This window comes from Suricata suricatta, chromosome 7 (assembly GCF_006229205.1).
Source record: "Suricata suricatta isolate VVHF042 chromosome 7, meerkat_22Aug2017_6uvM2_HiC, whole genome shotgun sequence".
NCBI lineage: Eukaryota > Metazoa > Chordata > Mammalia > Carnivora > Herpestidae > Suricata > Suricata suricatta.
The window spans coordinates 129,954,275-129,974,181 of NC_043706.1; the positions used below are offsets into that span (position 1 = coordinate 129,954,275).

The 19,907-nt window shown below is 42.5% G+C and overlaps 1 protein-coding gene across 1 annotated transcript in view; it reads left to right on the forward strand.

Moving 5' to 3' along the window:
• Positions 1-19,907, forward strand: part of PLEKHG1 (pleckstrin homology and RhoGEF domain containing G1) — a 181,028-nt gene that overhangs the window by 6,183 nt on the left and 154,938 nt on the right. Inside the window, exon 2 of the mRNA XM_029945021.1 lies at positions 4,623-4,679. The gene's annotated coding sequence lies outside the window, so the exon portion shown is untranslated. The remainder of the gene's footprint in view (positions 1-4,622; positions 4,680-19,907) is intronic.

Sequence of the window (19,907 nt, forward strand, 5' to 3'; positions counted from 1 at the left end):
CTCACAAACATAACATTGAGTGGGAAAAAGCAGAGAACTACAATGCCTCTGGTCCCTAAATCCCCTCTTATTCGTGGCCAGTAGGAGCAGTAAGAAGTCTGTTTTGCTAGTAATTTTAATAAAATATTAGGTTTCATTGGCCCCAAGTTGTTCTGCTTGGGCCTCGTGCCTATTCATGAACCAATCACAGTAATCAGGGGGATGGACAGCTTAGCTGAGTTAATGTCATTCAGAGCCCACGAGCTGGGAGGAGGGTAAGGAGAGGAAAATGCCCACGTGGTTGCTACAAGGAGGGTAGATAGACGTTGGGCTTCTAAAAACAGCAGCTGATATTACTCTGCCCACTTCCAGCAACCAGTTTAAGACGGTTTGGATCACACTAGCTGTTGTTTCTTATTAAGAAGAGCAGGTAGCAGGGAGCCTGGGTGGCTCAGTTGGTTGAGCGTCCGACTTTGGCTTGTGTCGTTGATCTCACAGTTCATGAGTTCAAGCCCCACGTCGGGCTCTGTGCTGACAGCTTGGAGCCTGAAGCCTGCTTTGGGTCTGTGACTTCCTCTCTCTCTCTCTGCCCTACCCCCACTCACACTCCGTCTCTCTTTGTCTCTCAAAAAAGAAATAAATGTTAAAAGAAAATTTAAAAAGAGCAGGTAGAAGCAAGAAAGGGGCTTTTATGTTGCATTGTCCTAGAGTCACAAGTTAGCTCCCGTTCTCAAATCAGAAAGGACATATGTGGAGCGGCACTCCAGGGTGGAGGGTCTGGGGCCGAAGCAGGACTCTACTCCAGATACAGGATTCCCTTTGGATTTACACGATCTAATAGTGTGTCTCTCCAAAATCTTCACTTTGTTTTTGTCCGTTTGACCATCTGTGTTACAGATTTAAAGAATACTCTCTAGGGAGAGGGAGGGGGGAAAAAGGAATACTGTCTAGATACTAATGGGAGGAACTTTGGAAGATTTGCCCTTTGTTGGCCTTGTTACTATTAACTACATTGTGGTCTACACTGGTCTAAAGTTCTGTGGTTTCTAGTAGCCTCTTATGTGTATTTCCACCCTTGGTTTCTTCTCTGAAGTTCATGTGTTTCACCCAAGAAATAAAGATAAGAAATTCTGTGCTTATGATCAAATCTCAGGGGCCCCTGTATTTCAAATCGTTGACATTGTAGGGAAAAGTTTATGCTTTGGGTCTTTTTAGAGTCATCATCGTAAGTACAAGTGTTTTATCAGACCGGACTTTAGATTGTTCCCTGTTTAAGCCATGCCCACTCAGACCATTAAAAGCTGCTTTTGCTAGTCACTGGGTATCACGGTTCTGCAAAGCTAACAAGCCTTTTATTGTGTCCTACACATAGAGAGCAAAGTTGGTCCCTTCTGTGTATAATTTTTGTTAACGTTCACTCTGTCTAACCAGAATTGATCATGTTGTTATCAGGGCATTTTAGCATTTAGTCTGCACACTCTGTTTAAAATTAAAGGCAAACTTATCTTAGATACTGTAGTTAAAAGGACATGGTGACATATTTTGGACTTCTGTCTCCTTTTTTATAAGACCAGTCCTGACATTTTATTTATTTTTATTCTCAAACACACATTACTTGTATTTTGCCTTACTTTAAACATCATCGTGCACGTATTCCGGACTATAAGTTTAGCATTGTTCTTTGACCAGAAGCAATAAAACGTGACCTGTTTTAGCATGATTCAGTGTAAGTGCAGTCAGCACTTTCTTTTCACAAATAGAACACCAACTGGCTATTTATAACGTTTCCCCACTTTAAAAGTGTAATGATGTGTTTTAGGGTTTTTTTTAAATATCAAATTCTATTTGTTTCTAATGCCTTGAGTGGATCTTGCACTTATGGCCGGATAATCAAATATTCTTAATGTGTGTTTTTCTAAAAATACTGTCTTGAATTTATAGAATATCCTCTGAGGTCCTCAAGTATTCACCTATAAATAAGCATCTCTGATTGTAGAAGTCTCTTGCTGTTCTTATATTCCTGTAATGGTAGTTCACCATCTATAGACTCAAACTACAAATACATCGGTTTACCTCATGTTGAATTTCCTGGCTAAGTAATGCTTTTTTTTTTCCTTTTCTAAAAAAGTACATTTGTACTTTTCATCATTTCTCATGAGGAAATCATTGTCCTAAAGATTTCTTTAAATGCGTTCTAGGTAGATTCTTTCCTATAAGTATCATTTTTCTGAATATGATCTATTTTCAGACTGTCTCCATTTTCATTTGTGACTGGTCATTGCTGCAAATGGACAAAAAACATTGCTTTTTATGTTTTGTGTTTCAAATAATCTTGTGATACCTTTACTGTTTCCGTTAGATTTTTTTTTAGATATTTCTCTTGAGTTTTCTGGGTATTCAACCTTGTCACCTGGTGATGGAGGTGATTTGGCCTGTTCACTTCCTTTCATATTGCACTGTGAGCATATTTTATTATTGGCTTTTTAACAAAAAAGGTGTTTGTTGTTTTCATATCTTTTTAAAAACCGTAGTCAGTGATCTATTTCTAGATTACTGAGAGGTTATCAGATATAGGTGCTGAGTTTTAGCCCTGTTTAGCATCTTTGAACATATGCATATGCGTTGATCTCTTTTCACCTATTGGTAGAACACAAGAAACCTATTTACATAATATTTCTAAAATAAGCCCAATTTATATTATTGTGTCATTATTTTAATGTACTAGAAATAGAGTTTTCTGAGCACTTTATTTAGTATTCCTCTATGTTATTTATCTAAGGTAAACAAGCTTCTTCCCTCTTTGTGTTTTATCAAGTTTGGTTATCAGGCTTGTACTAGCTTCATCCAAAAAACTAAGGATCCTCATCTGTTCTATATTCTCAAAGCTTTTTATATAGTTTGGAAATTATTTACTCCTTGCAGTAAACCCTATTTATCCATTTTGTAGCTTTGACATTTCTGGTTCAGTTTTAATAATTATATGCCATCTTAGAAAAATGTTTCTATTGAGATGATAAATTACTCACAAAGATGTTTTTATATAACATTCAGTTCTTAATCTCTTCCATGTCTGTGATATATTCCTTTAGTAATTCTAATTTCATGTTGGGTTTTTAAGATGAGATTATTGCCTGAAATCTATGAGGTATTTCATTCAGTAATGAATAAGTTACTGCTTTTAAAATATCTAAATCACAAACTCCTGCTTTATTTTTCTTTCTGCCGTTTCCATATTGTATTTATTACTGTTTTCAAACTTAACTAAGCTTAAACACATATTGCATTTCTTTGTTCTGTCCAATTTACAAACAAAAACAAACAAACAAAAAAACCCCATAACCAGTTATTAGTGCCACAAGGAAAACCACATTTTTTATGCCTCACAGACAGGGTAAAATTGGCTCACTTTCACTGTCTATACCTGTTGACTTCCCCTTTTTTTTATAGCATGATCTAGGACTTAAGACTTAGATGGAGCTAATCATTAAAGCGTTTTTAGATACTTCTTCAAAAACTATTTAAGTTTTCACTCCATCTGGACTGTTTTTAGAATAATTAGCATACTTCATTTCCTGTTTGCCTGCTCTCACCAGGCTCCACCGGTGCTACTGACTACTTTTTCACTCTTAGCTTTTTATTTTGAGTCATCTCTCTCAGTCAACTGGAATATTTTGAAGTTTTTATTGTGAAGATATCCAGCTGATAAATTCCTAAACACATTTGGTTTTTCCTTTAAAACTCTACAGACATGGGGGCGCCTGGGTGGCTCAGTCGTTTGGGCGTCTGACTTCAGCTCAGCTCAGTTCATGATGTTGCAGTTTGTGAGTTCGAGCCCCACAAAGGGCGCTCTGCTGACCACTCAGAGAGAACCTGGAGCCTGCTTCAGATTCTGTGTCCCCCCCGCCCCTCCTCTGCCCATGCTCTGTCTCTCTCACTCTTAAAAATAAATAAACTTAAAAAAAAATGCACGGAAATGTCTGTGTTTCCTTCTTTTCAAAAATAGTGACCAGGAAAAAAAGCCACCCCATATTTTACCAGGTGTAAATATCACCTCAGTGAACTTCCACCCCCACCCCGACTTCTTTGCAAAGATAGAAAATGAGAGGAATTATGGGATACAGCCATAGAGAGGAACTCAGGGATAGAGTGGCCACAGCCTTAGAAAGTTGTTCACCCTTGGAGGACTTGTGCTTAGAGATAGGGATGCTGTGGATGAGACTGAGGAGAACCATTTACTCTCCTCCTGCTCCTCAGGGTTTCATCTGTCCTCCAGGAAGAGGACATTCTTCCCCAGCTTCTGGCAGGTCATTGAACTTCGTTTTTAGTGCCATTGAAAGTTCACATCATTTTTTAATTTTATGAGTATTTTAAGGCAAAAGCAAAATCAAGGATTGAACTTCAGTAACTTTCCTAACACCACATCTTGTAAATTTTTGTTTTTTAGTTAAATTGTTATCCTTATTTTTATAGGTCCAGTATAGACCAGTAGCATAGATGTGGCATTTTTCTCAGAAAATGCTGGCTTTTTGCCACCAGTGTTCCTTCTGCCACTTAGAATTAGCTCTGCTATTTCATCCATGTCCCACTGAAATAATTCTGGAAAAACAATAAGAAAAAACTTAATTTTTGTGTCTCTACTGCAGGTGAAGACGGATATTGGGAAACTGAGTACAGACCCTGGAAAGGCTTCAACTGTAAAAGTGAGCTATTTTCTTTTTTTGCTACTTGACTATAAACCATGCTACAAGATTAATATATTCATATTTTAGATTTGTTAGGTACTTCTGTATAAGTACACTGCAGGCAAAATTGTTCTTGCTTTTAACTATTTTGTAAGCCAGGAGAATAGGTAAGGTCACCACAGTATGGAACATGAAAGAAAACACATACTTACCTATATATACATGAAGAATAAGAAGGGAGTCAGGGAGGTAACTGTTGTGTGACTCCGTTTGGAATCATTTCTTCCCATTGGCCTTCGGCTGGGAGTGAGTTAGTCTTTTAGGTTATTTTAAATGCCTTTTATCAGCTATAAAAGTTCTCTTTGTCCTTTTAACTTCAAGTTTTTCTTCAAGATTTAAAATCTCAACCTAACTTTGTGGTGGTAGTATTTGAAAAACCACAAAGAATGATAAAAGGCCAAGGAAGAAAGGAAGATGCCTTTTGTTTTGTTTTGTTGTTGTTCTAGGCAATTATTTTCCGCTCTTCTTTCCTAAGTACTTGATCATTCTCTGCCCACATGATAAGCTATTTGTCAGGACCCGGAATGCTGAGCTAATATTGCTCAGTGACGTACCAAACGCTTACTAGGATGCTAGGAATAGGTGAAGAAACTCAGTCTGTTAAGTGTAGGATTGTCATTTTTAACTTGTAAGCTTAGGCTTTGAATACTACACCAGGCCCCCCCCTTTTTTTGTTTTTAACAAAACAGTGAAACAGAAAACAAAATTAAAAGCATAAGTGCAGCCATGAGTTAGTTTTGTTGCCTTTAACTAGCAAAATAACAATGCTTTATTGGAATCATAAATATTTGATACACTGCATTATTCTTCTTGAAGTACTCAAAGTTATTACAAAGACAAATGGTATTTTAATGGAGTCAAGATGACTTTGCTGTGTCAGGGTTCAGAATTCATCAGTGTTTTGTTAACTGGTAAAAAAAACAATGGTTTTCTTGCCGTGGATCTCCACTGCTGGCAGCAAAACCCCAATTCTTTTGCCTTACTTTCAATAGGACTCAGAGCTGACTTAATTCATCAGGCACACTGCCCAGACCTGTGATAATTTTAAAGGCCCATGAAAATGTTTGAGTTTTAATTTCCTTTAAAAGCAGGAGATAAATGAATGTGATTGTGACGATAGGAGAACGAAGCTCAGGCCAGATGATGTTTTTCTTTATAACAACATAGTCGTAAAGTGTCACATTTGGCATTTCTTATGGAGTAGGGGGCCAGAGGGCCCACAAAAGTCTGAGTCACTGTAAGGCACCCTGTACATAGGTGAGACTCCATCATTTGAATGCTTTTTCTTTCTTTTTTGGAAGAGAAGTAATTACTTCTTTTTTTTTAGAAATGATGGTCTTCTCTGTGAATGAGTTCATGGACTCATCTGCTCATCAGGGAGAGACACTGGTCAAGTGCAGAGGAAGAAGTGACATGTCGTTAGGTGGAGTAGCTGTGATTATTTGTGCCATTTCTCTAGAATAATATCAGTGTTTTTCACTTGGGAGACCCACTGATTCTGTTAGGGAAAGCAAGACTTGAGTCCGGAATCTGTTTTTGCTGAAGGGCTCTGTGTCCCTGAGCACAGCGGCCCCGCCCACCTCCTTGCTGCACTGCCAAGGGAGTCTAGAATGTTACTCCTTCTGTAGCTGCTGATCTCTGTTACCGAGTATACGACATTTTCCTTCGCAGCGGCTGATCTGGCTTTGTTTGTGTCTGAAGCCAGGGTCTGGTTTTAGAGAAAATAGTTTTGTTCGTCTTCAACTGCACTGACTATATAAATTGTGTCTAGAATGTCTCCTGAGAGTCCCTTGTTGATTTTAAAGTAAGTGCATTGCATGTCTGAAGAACTTTTTTCAAAATAGGTACTCACTCAAAGATAAACTCCCTGAGAGCTAGGATCTTTGCCTGTTTTGTTCCTTGCTATAAACGCTAGAAAAAAGCCAGACGTAGAAGAAAAGCTCAAATATTTGCTCAAAGAATGAATGAGCTAAAGACCCCCTTTAGAAAAGCCATGTTATAACTTGGAAGTGTTCTGAAATCGCCTTGGATGTGTTAAGCAGACTGCTAACCCTCTCCTCCTCAGACCAGCAAGCGGCCGGGCATGTACACAAAAATGTACACAGCACGTTAATATAAAACTGTAATCTACCAGACTGTTGCCTGCCAATTATGTAAGAGCTGTCCTCCAGATGAGCAAGCCAGTGTACCCCATTGGGCACCACTTAATCAGATGAAACTAAGAAAGCAGGAGGCTTCTAGAGAAAGGTGCCCCTCTCCCCAGCGATTGAAAACATAAATCTAGAGGTGTAAACAGAAAGAATCAACTGACTTTAATGACGAGCACGTGGTTAAGGGTCCTGATTTACGGAATTATCAGAGGCACGTGGCCCTGTTTCCCACAGTTCAGTGACTCCAGGGGAATGAGAATGCATTATTTTTCTGTCGATGGGACATGAGTGTGCGTGTGTGTGTGTGTGTGTGTGTGTGTGTGTAAGAGAGAAAGATTCAGCTTTAGAACTACATTTAAAATGTAGCTCCCCCCCAAATATGTGCATTACACGCACGCACATTTTTTTTAAAGATTTGAATGTTTATTTATTTATTTTGAGAGAGAGAGAGAGAGAGAGAGCAAGCAGGGAAGGGGCAGAAAGACAGGGAGAGAGAGAATTCCAAGCAGTTTCCACACTGTCAGCACAGAGCTTGGTGTGGGGCTTGAACCCATGAACTGTGAGATCATGAGCTGAATCAAAATAAAGAGCCGGACACTTAACCGACTGAACCATCCAGGCGCCCCCATAATTTTTCTCTAAATAAACTTGCACCTGCACATTATTCTCACCGCGCCCTTGTCCAGGGTTCCGCCTGCCCCCATATGAAGGTGTGTTGGGGCAGAGCTGCTGTTAGGTGGGCATAATATCGAGCTGCCCAAAGAGCAGAAAGATGCCAACTCAGTATTCCAAAGCATGCACCAGACGCCGGGGGCTCCGGTGTCCTGACCTCTCCTGCTCTCACTAGCAGTTTCCCAGCCCCTTACATTGTCGAGTTGGGGTACAGGATGGGGGGCAGTTTTTAATGAAGATCCTGAGGACTAGACGTGGTACATCTCCCCTACCAGATTTGCTGTCACTAAGCACTGCTCCTTAGGGACCTGCAGCAGGGGCGGTGCCCCTCTGGAGGGTAGACAGCCCTTAGGGGCCTGCAGAGGGCCTGCAGAGGGGTGGTGTACCCTCTGGAGGGTAGACAGCCCTCGTGTCTTCCGTCCCCATATAAGGACTCTGGCTGCGCTTACATGAGCAGTTGCATGATGTGCACACATTGAACTCACTAGCCGCTTCGGTGGTACCTCAAACGGGTATAGCCCAGGAGCTGAAGGCTTTGTGGAATTGAAATCTTGGGGCTTATTACACCTACAGCTTACGAACAATACGATGCGGGCATGTCAGGGAGGGATCAGCTCTGTTTAGTCCTTCCGTGTCCTGAAGGTGTCCTCACCAGTGTTCCTAAGGCTGATAGATCTGTCAGAAGGCACCTGGTAGAAGGCTCATCAATGGCCGCAACATAAATGATTCACATTATGAATAAGTAACTTGTATTGAACTACACCCTGCTAAGAATAGACCCATCCATGGCCCAGTGCCAGAGGACAGGGACTTCGTGCGGGATGGGGTCCTCACAAAGTCATCGGGATGCTTTCCTCCCGCTTCTTCCACCTGCAAAATCCCCTGAGTATCTTTTGACATGCGGTGTCATAAAAAAGATTTTTTAAATGTGTAGTCAAAGATTAAAGGTGTTATAACTAAATATAGTGGTTATAAAAATATAGTACCAAATGACAGCACTCAGAAAGATGTACAGATTTGGCTCTGCTCAAGTATTGGGCATCTTTCCTTCATTAAAAAGTATCTCCTTTTGGGGCGCCTGGGTGGCTCAGTCTGTTAAGACCTGACTTTGGCTCAGGCCGTGATCTCATGGTGTGTGGGTTCAAGCCCCACGTCAGGCTCTGTGCTGGCAGCTCAGAGCCTGGAGCCTGCTTCAGATTCTATCTCCCTCTCTCTGCCTCTCCACTGCTCACACTCTGTCTCTCTCTCTCTCTCAAAAATAAATAAACATTTAAAAAGCCCATCTCCTATTAAAGAGTTGCTAAGATTAGCCGCACCAAGGTGAATGTACCTTGTGCTACGGAACCGTACACTTAATAATGGTTAAGATGGGAAATTTTATGTTATGTGTATTTTACCACAATTAAAAATTTCAAAATAGTTTTTAAAAGTATCTCCAGAAGTTCGCATAGCTTACACTGGTGTAGAGATTAAGGGGTGAGCAGAGGGTGGAGGGGGACTTTCTCACTAGATCTGACATTAGTGATAGGTATGACAGGGTCCCCAGCTATTTTCGAGAAAAAAAGGGTATTAGTTAAAAAAAAAAAAAAGTGGTTGTTTTCTCATGAAAGGACACCCTTTGGAATGAGGAACTCGTTCCTGATCCTGGCATGCAGCAGTAGGGGATTCTCCAGACTGTCTGACCTCAGTTTTGTGGAATTACAGTAATAGGTTTCTGTCAAAAACGAGGAGGGGCGGGGGCTTCATGGTGAGTAGTTGGGCTTTAAGCAAGGCCTATGAGTTCTTTTTCCCGCAGAGCCTTTACCACGCTGCTCTGAACTGTGCGTCTTCCAGGAGGTGCTGTGGGCAGACTTTCTCAAACTTAAGCAAGGACTGTCTCCCCACAGCCTCCACCTGGCCTGGCCTTATAGTTGTTTTTTTTTTTTTAAACTTGTTAACTGTGTTGTTCTCTGGAAGGTAGTTTGGTAAATACCCAGGTAAGATCGAGTATGGGAACACAAACACAGAAATCAGTTGTAGAAAGAAATAGAGATGAACCGAAGCTGAAATTATGACCTGTCCCTGTCGGAGGAGCTTGGAGAGTGGACATTTCCGGAGGGCAGAGCCCTAAACCCCAGCTCCATGCACTCTATCTACACACCAGGTAATGAAACCAGACCTCGAGTTTGCCCGTTAGAGGTCCCTCACCTTTGGCGTCCCCTCAGAGTGACCTGAAGGTTCCATGTGTAACACTTTGAAGCATCTTGAAGCATTTAGCTAAGCGACTGGCAACGATGACGTTCGGTCGTCTGAAATTCCAATGCGGAAGAAAGTTTCCTTAGATCTTTCACTATTAAACTCCGTGCAGTCTAATCACATTTGATAGGTTCTGATGGGCTCCTTATGTAACACATTCCTGGAAGGAGCGTAAAATTATTTAGCCTCAGTTGTAATGGATACATGTTTAAAAGTGATCTGTTTCAGGATCATTTCATAAGTAAGTGCCTACTTTGTATGACCCATGAAATATAAAGCATTGAGCATTGTGAAGGGCACCAAGGCAAGACGACAAGTCTACTGCCTTTGCGGAAGCTAACAAATAACTTTTCTGTGAAGCAGTAGGTGATGAAAAGTGGTATCAGAAATGTATGTACCAATGAGCCTAGAAATGTGATCCGTAGACCCGCACTTCCCATATAAATTGTTCACTTCTATATATTCTGTGTGTTTGAAAGTGATGCTGCTTTTTTGTTGGTTGGGCATGAGGTTATTGGTTAAATCAAAATTGTTTAGTTGTTTTTCAAATCCTGAATATCCTTGCGTTCTTCCTGCTTGCCCTGCCATTTTCTGCGAGGGTGGTTTCAGAACTCTCAGTGTCTTCGTGAATTGTCAGTTTTTCCTTTTAATTCTGTCAGTTTTTCCTTTACATGTTTCAAAGCTATGGTTTAGATATATTAAGGTTCACACGCTATCCACTTCTTATGTAGCTAGGTGCCAGGAATTGTTGTATTTTAGAGACCAGATAGAATATCCTGTCCCCTGTCCCCACGAAGGATGGGGTCACGCAGGATTATTGGAGGTTTCGTGTTCTTAACACCTGCAGCAATGATCCACCTCCGCTCGGCCCGCCAGCAGCTGGCCCAGGGACCATCTAATGGACACGAAAAAGCTGTCACATAAAATGTCAAAGGCACCAGATGTGCTCAGTGGTGCCAGGGCTGCTTTCAGCAGCTGTAGACAATAAATCCAGTGACTCGAACAGACAACTAGTTTTAATATTTGAGAAACTTGTGGAAGCCCAGGACCGGAGTCCCCCAAGTCATTACGAAGTCGGCATTGGCCGCCACGGCTGGCAGTAATCGAGGCCCGTGTGCATGCGGACTGCGTCACGCCGACATCCCCTCCACCTCTCCGCCTCCGCCCCTTTCTTCCCGTCCCAGACCCCGGCCAGCTCTGTTTCCATCGCATTTCCCAAGGTGCGCAGGCTTTTAGAAGTGTGTGTTTTATTGCCCCGTGCCGTCACGGCTTTTCTGCGCCATAAGGAAAGCCTGTTCTGGGGGAAGATTACATTCGTGATAAAGACTTTTTAAAGTTAAGTTGGGTATTAAAGTGATCATTGTGTTTTAAAACTGAAAGACACAGAGTTGCAATTGATCTTAAGTCCTGCATTAGGTAGAGTATTTTCTTTTAATATCCTTTGTCTTAAACAAAAAAAAAAAAGTGGAGTCTGGTTTCTTAAACTGTAACTCCATTTATATGCCTTTGATTTCTAAAGCATGGTCATTCAAAGAAAAACAGAGCTGGGCAATTTCACAGGTCCTCATAAGTGGAACATTAGAGCAACCAGACTCTTAGGCAAACGGCTGCCAAACGGTGTTTCTCTGGTTTCCCTTTTGTTTCGAAGCCCTCTGCCCCAGTAATAACTTCTCTGGGTGTTTCCAGTCGGGGATCTCCCAGTCATCTCTCAGGTCACTTATTCTCAAACTAACTTCTAAATCCTGTTTGAGGAAATAAAGATACTTTTGTGCGGGCTTTTCATTTTAATGCATGCTGGACATTTCTTTCTCTCCTCTCCACCCCCCACCCCTCCCCCAATACCTAATTTGTCACCAGATCTCACTCAATTTACCTCACCATCTGTTTCATCCTTCTTTTCCATTTCCACAGCTTTCGTAAAGGAAAACACTGAACAGTTGAGTGTTTAGCACACACACACCGCCCTACGGTTAGCCCCTGAACAACACGGGTTTAAACTGCACAGGTCCACGTCCACGTGGATTCTTTTCGCTAAATACAGTGCAGCACTGTAAATGTATTTGCCTTGTGATTTTCTTAGTAAGATTTTCTTTTCTCTGGCTTACTTTATTGTAAGAAGAGGGTGTGCTTTTTTTGCGACTCACCTACTCTGGAATTCATGCCCCCATGATTGGACTGCATTAAAGAGCCTGAAGAAGGTTTTATTGTTAAGAATACAGTATGTAATACGTGTATTCAGTGTGTGTTAATCAACTGTTTATGCTATCAGTAAGTCTTCTGGTCAACAGTAGGCTCTTGGTAGTTAAGTTTTGAGAAGAATCAAAAGTTACAAGCCAGTTTTCAACTGCTTTGGGGGGCGGGGGCAGTGCCCTTAACCCCCACATTGTTCAAGGGTCAGATGTCTATACTTTTCCTTTTCTTTTTTTTTTTTTTTGAATGTTTTTTATTTATTTTTGAGAGACAGAGTGAGACAGCATGAGCAGGGGAGGATCAGAGAGAGAGGGAGACACAGAATCTGAAGCAGGCTCCAGGCTCTAAGCTGTCAGCACAGAGCCCGATGTGGGGCCCAAACCTATGAACCGCGAGACCATGACCTGAGCCGAAGCCAGATGCTCGACTGACTGAGCCATCTAGGCGCTCCTGTCTATATTTTTTCTTACTTAATTCTCTTAGCTTTATGCAATTATTATCACGAATTGGGCTTCCCATGTTGGGTGACTGAAGCTCTCAGAAATTTAAGTCATTGCCCAAAGTCACAAAATTAGTAATTTTTGAAATAGGACATGTTATAAATACCTGGGTATAACCCCAAGTCCAATATCTTCTTTGCTCCTGTGAAATGTAAAATGCCTGCATTGCCACCTTGGGGCAGAAGGACCAGATTCGTTTTCTTTTGTTTTTCTAAACTTGCCAACTTCCTATTCCTTCGGCCCACCAGCCTGGTCCACCCAGTGTCCTGGGTTAATAATGTCAGGTGTCTGGTCTAAAATCCACAATGACATCTTGCTCGCTCTGTAAAATCTAACCTTTTAAAAAATTTCATCTTTAGGCCAGCTCTTCTAGAAAAATGTATTTTGTGCCACTAAGAACTCTGTCCATTCCTTGGAGTTAGTCTGTGAGAAACACAGTGAGCTCTGGGGTCAGCGGGACCTGGGTGTGTGTCTCCGCTTATCTCCTCCCCAGGGCCTCGGGCTAGTGTTTTGCCGTTTTCATCTGTAAAATCATGGCAGTAAACTCTCTTCGGTTTAGTTGTGAGTCCAGCGAGTGCATGTTCCATGCCAACTGTAGTGAGAGCCTGGCCCTTGGCAGGCTCTCAACTGGAGCTAGAAGGTATTGGCAGTAATACTGTTATCTGGACCTTATCTATCCTTTTAAACTCCGTTCAAATTCCTCCTCCTGTTTAAATTACTCCGACTTGATTTTATCTGTCCACTCCTCAAAGCTGCGATATCAGTTAAGCTGTGAACAATGCGTTTAACAATTTTAATTATGTGACACTGCTTTGCAATCTTAAAAATCCGACTTGAAATGCCTTCTTGAGTGCTGTTAATTCCTGCTCTAATGGACTGAGGTATTCAAAGGCTGAATGAGGTCTTACACATAATACCTAGCCTGGCACCTGATATGTAACTATTCACAAACTTTTTTGATTCATAATTATGAAATTTCACATACTTAAATTTCTTACCTTCCTAAGGAATTCAATATCTCTATATTTAAAACCAGGTAGGTGCCTCTATCTTACATAATTAGCCCATATTTCTTTGTCCATGGTTCTGAATGTGAGGACCATCACAAAGTAAATTTTAAAACCCCGAGCCATTTTACAATCCAGTATTTCTTTCTTTCTTTTTTTTTTTTTTTTTTACTTTTTTAAATGTTTATTTATTTTTGAGAGATGGAGAGAGACAGAGCATGAGCTGGAGAGGGGCAGAGAGAAAGGAGATATAGAATCTGAAGCAGGCTTCAGGCTCTGAGCTGTCAGCAGAGAGCCCGAAGCTGGGCTCGAACCCATGAACCATGAGATCATGACCTGAGCCAAAGTTGGATGCTTAACCGACTGAGCCGCCCAGGTGCCCCTTTACTATCCAGTATTTTTGATAAAACTTTCTATTTTTTAATGTTTTTAATGTTTATTTTTGAGACAGAGACACACACACAGAATACGAGTTGGAGAGGGCCAGAGAAAGAAAGGGAGACACAGAATCTGAAGCAGGCTCCAGGCTCACAGCTGTCAGCACGGAGCCCGATGCAGGGATTGAACTCACAAACAGTGAGATCAGACCTGAGCCGAAGTAGGACACCTAACCGAGTGAGTCGCACAGGCACCCCCAAAACTATCTTCTAAGCCCTTAAAACGTGGATGTATATGCGATCATTTGTTTTTCTTAGGATAACTCCAAATTAGGAAGTATTCTAATAGTCCTCATAACTGTTATATTTCGGGGCGCCTGGGTGGCTCAGTCGGTTAAGTGCCCGACTTCGGCTCAGGTCATGATCTCACGGTTTGTGGGTTCGAGCCCCATGTCAGGCTCTGTGCTGACCGCTAGCTCAGAACCTGGAGCCTGTCTTCAGATCCTGTGACTCCTTCTCTCTCTGACCTGCCCCTGTTCATGCTGTCTTTCTCTCTCAAAAATAAAAACAAAAACATTAAAAAAAATTTTTTTAAAAAAACTGTTATTTTTCAGGCTTAATTTTTTTTTTTCTTGGGCAGACCTCCTCTTTTCTTCTTTGTCTCTTCGGTCTAGGTCACTTTTTCTCCCCTCCCCCAAACTCTCCCCTCCGGAGAGTCTGGTGGCTGAGAAAAAGTCTTAGAGATGAAAATGCAGTGACACTTTTAAACTAAAATACAGCTTGGCTAATTATGAGGTTTTTAGCTTTACTTAACCACTTTTTATTCAGAGCAGAGTTTTAAAACTCTATACTTTCTTTATTATTTTTTTAACGTTTATTTATTTTTAATGAGAGACACAGAGGGTAAGCAGGGGGACAGTCAGAGAGAGAGGGAGACACAGAATCAGAAGTAGGCCCCAGGCTCTGAGCTGGCAGCACAGAGCCTGATGTGGGGCTCAAACCCACAAACCGTGAGATCATGACCTGAGGTAAAATCGGCCGTTTAACCTACTGAGCCACCCAGGCACCCCTTTCTTTAACATTTTAACTGGAGGGTTGGAGTCTCTCTCTAGACAATAGAAGGGTTGGTAAAAGAAAAATCATTTGAAACAACTTGCAGGCAAGATGTGTGTTTCATCGTGAAGTCACATTTCCATGCACTTGCACAGAGGCTGTTTCTAAACAGAAAAATATATATTACCAATTTGAGAATCTTTTGCCTACATAGAAAAAGTTGCTTGTGGAAATATTTACTTAGGGCCAAAAAAAAGTCTCCTTGGCCTGCTGGGTCTAAAAAGTTGTAAAGTCGAACTGTGTGAGATCCTTTGAAGAAGGAATCCCCACTCCAGGGAAATGGCTTCATGCTTTCTTGGGACTGAGGAGGGGGGTGGAGAGTTGAGCCGCGTCTCCCAGCTGCAGAGCTGTGTCATCCCGTCCAATGCCCGGCCTGGTGAGTGAATCCCTTCCTCTGTTCCCTCAGCCTCAATGTCTGCCTTTGAGGCAACGCTGGAGAAAGTCTCTGAGGGGACAGAGGCCGAGGCCGGCTTGCCTACATCACCACTGGGATCTAGCGAGATCTCTCTCTTAGCAAAATGCACTGTCAAAAAAACTTTTCAAAATCTCTGAAGAGTGTTTGAAGATTCAAGACTGGCATTCTGTAAGGAGAGACCGGGAATTAATAAGGATTCAGGCAGTAAAATTATGTATATACACAGCATATGTTATGTGCAAACAGTCTTCAATTTAAGCCAGGGTGATTTTCCAAAAGTTCATTTGAAAAATATTTGGGAGTGTATTTTTTCCTCATTAGACAGAAAGCCATGCACGAGGAGTCCTCAAACAAACAGAGCCTCGGTGACCCCATCTGGTTCCTGAAATGCAGTTGGGGCCATTTGGAGGGTGGGCTCCTGTTACCTACATTCTCCCCCACTGTTCCCACAAACAATGGAGAGTCTGGTATTTGTGGGCAAACCTCACCTCCTGAGAACGACTCACAACTAAAGAATGTGGCATCCACATTTTGTATTAGGTCATGTATCTTGATGTTGGACTTTAGAGATACGCACATGAGCTATAAAAGTATAGTAATAAAGACATGAGTAATCGTGTATAAGAATGAAACCGTGGAGCTTCGGCGACACATCAGAGCAATAATAGGAACACATCACATAGCACTTCAGAGCTGTATGCATTTGTATCTTATCCCCATTTTAATTTTGCAGCACGAAGACCTAGGCGTTCTCATTTATTTTGTAGCAAGGGCTTAGGTAGAGTGCATTCGGATGAGCAATAAAACAGCAGCTCGTATGCTGAGAGGGGAAGGAAGAGATGGTGAGGATGTGACTGAGCCTCATGGGCGCTCAAACATATGTGCACGGTATGTCCACATCGCGACAGGAGAAATGAGAAATGCACCTGTCATGACAGTGCGTCCCACAGTGAGCATTTGCTAGTTATGGGTAAGGCGAGGTTGAAGGAGAAAAGGAGAAGATAAGGACGTCTCTGCCCCCCCCCTCCCCCTTTCAACTCATCTTCCCAGTTAGGGTTGTTACCTGCCCCCCTGGCATCTTAGACATGTTCTTCCATAAAGACACTGATAACCTACAGCTGGATCCCACATGACGATTACTGTGTGTTAAAAAGCTTTTTATATGGCTGGGAACCATACATGCCATTAGAACCTGGAACACATTTTCCTGTAGAAATAAACAGCCGTGTACCAGGAGTCGTTTGGAACAGGCTCCAGTTTTAAATTGGTTCTGCCTGTGCACGTACATCTGAGCGAGCCTGGGAGCAGAATAGGAAAGGGTTCTCGTGGGGGACATAAGGCATCTTTCCTTTGGAAGTCAGTCCGCTGTTCTAGCACCTTGTACACCTAGAGGCTCATCTCAGCTGTGTATTTCTTAGACACAAAGTAAAATTTCAGAGTTTTCCACATGCCTTTTTTGTGAACCTGAGCCTTCCTATCTGAGAAACTTTAAACACTTATGAAACGTCTGTGAAGCTCATGGGGTCACTTAAGAGTACAAAGAACAGATGGGAAGAAGGTTCGTTGACATGACCAGCTGACCTGCTGTGAGATGTTGAACGCTGTAATTTATTTTTCTTCCTTCATGATCGTTCTTCTGACCATCTTGAAAGTCAGCCAAGAAAACTTTCTCTTCTAATTATTTCCAACTACTTCTCGGCAGTTCATTCAGACTTACAATTAAATAAATCATCTGGGCTTTGGGAGCACCAATTTCAACATCAAGTATTTGCGTTTATATTGCAGAGAGGATTAATTCCCTCTCCCTCCACCAGGTTGAGCCTGAAAGGCCCGCCCGTTATTTACCTTTGCTCACTCTTGTATACTGAGCAGTTGTTGAGTACATGGGCTGAATAATATGGTATCTTGATGCAGGAAAACATGTTTCCCGAGTGAACCATTTAGAGAAAAGGATGAGTCACATTTTGTGTTTTAGGTTTATAGCAAATTGAAGACTTAGGTTCTGAGGAATTTTTTATTTTAGCAGACAAGTCTATGTTCAGGAAGAAAATGCTAGAGATACGCAAGGCACTTTCTTTCCTAACATTCAAAGCACATGCACATTTATTACATTTCTTATCTCCCACCACCCCATTCCCAAGGCTTCTGCTTTCCCTGGTTTACTAGTTCATTGGGTTTCTCCCCCCACTGAATTTTCACTCTTTCAGATAGAACATTTTCAACTATACTAAAGACTCTAGTTCAAATTTGCTAAACCAAAAGAAATTACTACACTGCTCTGGAAGGAAGTGTCCTTTCAGGTTCATTGACTCAATAACTCAGGAACACCACTGATAATTCAGTTTCTCCCCATCCTTCTGCTCTGCCATCTTTCTTGACATCTTTCTCTGGCAGATGCCCCTAAATGATCACAAACTGGCTGCTAAAATGCAAATAGATTACCAGATCCCTTTGTCCGTCTGCACCAGGAGAAAGAGAGGGCTCTCTCCCTAGCCATGGAATATAAGTCCCTGTGTCCAGTTTTATGGTCTCTTACATCACGGAGAGGAATAACCACACCAAGAAGCCATGAACTGATGGGCTTAGATTAATCAGGATCCCCCCGTGCAGTTGGGGAGGGGATCGGCTGCACTTATTACACATGGCTGTGAGTAGAAGAGATGACAAGGTAGACGCCTCAACCAAACAGGGGCTTGGGAAGGGAGATGTAGAGAATAGGTGTTGGGTACACAGTCTATAGCGCCCACAAGTGCCATTTTATTTTCCAAGTAAAACTTAATTCTGAGTATAAGCTGTCAACTCCTGGCACTTATCCCTTTGCAGACTGTCCATTACTCTAGCAAGTTCCTCAGATTCTTTCTTGGCACCTTGGAGAAAGGGGGACGTGTCTCTGATTACAAACAACTGTGGTCTTGTCTTCCTCTTCTGGTCTTAAGTTGCTGAGGTCTCCACGTCTGGAAGGTGGCTGCCATCCAGCTGACCATGATGCCCGGAATCGCTCATGCGCAGAAGCCACCCTGGGCCAGTTGGTGCTTGGTTTTTGGAGCACAGGCCAGAGTCAGACTATAGTCTCTGCAGAGTTGGAGATGTTTCTAATATCTCACGGAGTTTTAAGTGAAAATTACTCTGTTAGAAAATACCATCTGCTCTGCGTTCCTCTATCTTTAGGACTCACACGTAGACCTTATGGCCTGTGGGCCTGAAGGCAGGAGACCCATAACTGAACTACTGAGAGCAGCTTCTAGGCTTCTGGCTTGGACAGCTGGCAGGACACACTCCGTGAGCCACTTAGGGCCCAGGTTAAATAGGCCAGTGTAGGCGATTTCATTACCTACTTACCCTTATCCCAGTGCCATGTCCATGGGAAGATGTCCAGTCTCCAGATGTCAAGTCTGGGCTCCGAGTGCTTTAGACCTCAATCTGTTTGTAGGTTGCAAGTTACGTAACTGCTGTCCTTTGTGCCACTATCATGTGTTATCCTGCTTTTCCAATGGCATCATGTCATCAGAAAAGAAAGTTTTGGGGGAGAAATGGAAGTTTTTTTCTTCTTGTGTCAAGACTTTAGTGATTTGATTTAAAAATTCACGTCAGGGCTAGACATGGGGCTTTCTTCCTGCCGGGCTATGTTTCTCGGTGCCTTACGGGCACCAGCCTGGACCCCTGGGGAAGGGCCTCTGGCTCTCTCAGCTGTAAAACCGATGGTAAAACCCCCTGGCTGCTTCTGGTATTTGTTTCTTCACTCCTTAAGGTTTGTCAATCTAGGAAGGTTGGTGAAGGTAGCTTGGGAGGCCCCGCTCTGGAACTCGGGTAAGAGTCCAGTTAAGACCAAAGAAATTTATAATCTAGAAACTTAGCCTTGGGATGCCTAGGGGGCTCAGTGTGTCAGGCATCCGGCTCTGGATTTCAGCTCAGGTCATGACCTCATAGTTTCAGGGGCTTGAGCCCCGCATCGGGCTCTGCGTTGTCAGTGTGGATGGAGCCCGCTTGGCATTCTCTCTCTCCTTCTGTCTCTCTGTCCCCCCCACCCCAGCTCACTCGCTCTCTCTCAAAAATAAACAAATAAGCTTTAATTTAAAAAAAGTCAAATAATAAACAAGTTTGGCCTCAGTGGGCCTGTCTGCTCTCATGGAGCCTTACTTCCACCCCTTAAGTGGAAATGGTTTCCTGACAGATGACCTGGAGTTTCCTTCCTTTCTTTCCACACTGGAAATGCCCCTTCTTGAGCAAAAATTCCTCATTTAGAACAACAGCGGCAGCAACAACGAAACGTTGAAACGAGGTGTATGGTTTCTCCTGAGTCCTTCACCCTGGCAGTTCTCTGGGTCAAAGAAGCAAGTAAAACAAATACAATGTGGACACGATGTGTTAAAAGGGTCTGCTGTGCCCCTTTCTGGGGCAGCCGGATAGAGGTGTGGCCGGCTGAAGTTAGCCAACATACTCAGATTGGAAGGTTGCCCAGAGAAAGGAGTTGAGGAACAACGTAGACTTGCCCTTCCTCTCAACATGCTGGGTCACCACAGTAGACCA